Genomic DNA, 1,719 nt, shown 5'->3' on the forward strand with positions numbered 1-1,719 from the left:
AATCCATGGTTAGGACATGCTCTAATCATATCCTTAAACCTTTCCCATGCTTCCCCAAGAGTTTCATCCGGTTCTTGCTCAAAAGAAACTATCTTCCTCCTCATTTTTGCGGTTTGCTCATCGGAAATGAACCTCTTGAGAAAGGCCTTCGCAACATCTTTCCATGTGGTGAGAGAGTTGGGCTTCAAAAGCTTGAGCCATTTCTTTGCTCTTCCGGTGAGAGATTGCCGAAAGAGATGCATACGAATGTAATCTTGGCTCACTTCATTTGTTTGCATCATTGCACACAACTCAAGGAATCGGTCCAAATGCTCAATGGGGTCTTCACTTGCACTTCCGGAAAATTGCTCAACTTGTACCATCCTAGCATATTGTGGATGGATTGTGAAATTAGACTCTGTGGTTGGGAGAAGTATACCACTCGTGAGCTCATAGACTTCCGGATTTCCAAACTCCCTAAAAAGAAGGTCATCCTCTTGTCTTGCCATATCTCTCTTTGAATACAACAAAGCTAAGCACACGATTAGCAATGACAAGTAGGATTAAAAAAAAAAGGCAAAATAATAAAAAGAAAGCAAATAAAATGACTATAACAATAGCAAAAATAAATGCTAAACAAGCCGCTTCCCCGGCAACGGCGCCAAAATTTGATCGAGGTTAGATAGGTCGTTGGTTCTACTAACCCTAATCAAATTAACAATTTATAATGCCTAAACTTACACTAAACTAGTTAGTGGCAAGTAAAGGGTCGAACCACTAAGGAAGCTCACTCGTCCAACATCAATATCACTAATGCAAGAGTCAAGAGGGGAAATGTTTTTGTTGATATATTGGATAAAAAGCACTAAAACTACGAATAAGCAAAGATAAAGACGAATAAAATCAAGAAAGAACAACGCTAGGGATACGGGGGTGTCAAACATGATTAGAAAAAAGGGGAATAATCATAGTTATCATGAAGAACATGCCAAAGAACACAAGATCCTACCTAAACAATTCATTCTCATGCAATAGTCTAGGCAAATCAATGAAAGAGGTCTATGCTAATTAGGATCATTCTCATGCATCCCATTAAGCACAAGCTAACCAAGGAATAAAGGGGCACAATACATGGAACTCCATTTTTAACAACTCATTCTCATGCAATCATTAAAATAGAGGTGATCTAAATCTAGTTCAAATCATTTTCATGCATTTAAACTAGAAGGCAATCAAATAAAGTGCTACAATAGTCTCAAGTCAATAAAAATCATATCTTTCATCAATTTAAGGCATGTAATCAATCCACTATCATCATTCATCCAACATTCAACACATATTTTCCACCCCCTTCCCCTAGCTAAAAGATTAGCCTAGAGAAAGGAGGTTAAACATAATAGCAAAACCAAAAATATATTCAAGAAACACAAAACAAAACATGATTAAAAACAATGAAAACAATAATAACTAGATGAACTAAAAAGACTAACAAAAATAAGCAACAATAAAGCAAATAAATAAAGCTAAAGGAAAGGATTAGAGATTACTAGAGAGAGGATTAATGAAAGATGAAAACTTGAAGGAATTGCTTGATTGGAAATTAAACTTGACCAAAATTGATTACTTGGAAGAAAATTGAGCAATAATCTACTTTATCTCTCTAAAAACTATCTAATCTAACCCTAAGAGAGAGAAGCTCTCCTAAACTAACTAAGAAAATAGCATAATGACCTCCCCTCT

The 1,719-nt window shown here is 35.8% G+C and overlaps 1 non-coding gene across 1 annotated transcript; it reads left to right on the plus strand.

Annotated features, from left to right (window-relative positions):
• On the plus strand, positions 1-107 carry LOC145633394 (small nucleolar RNA R71). The gene has a single exon (XR_014112722.1). It is a non-coding gene; the product is annotated as a small nucleolar RNA R71 (small nucleolar RNA).
• Positions 108-1,719: the final 1,612 nt, after the last annotated feature.

The sequence above is a fragment of the Chenopodium album genome, chromosome 5 (assembly GCF_948465745.1).
Source record: "Chenopodium album chromosome 5, dcCheAlbu1.1, whole genome shotgun sequence".
Taxonomy (NCBI): Eukaryota; Viridiplantae; Streptophyta; class Magnoliopsida; order Caryophyllales; family Amaranthaceae; genus Chenopodium; species Chenopodium album.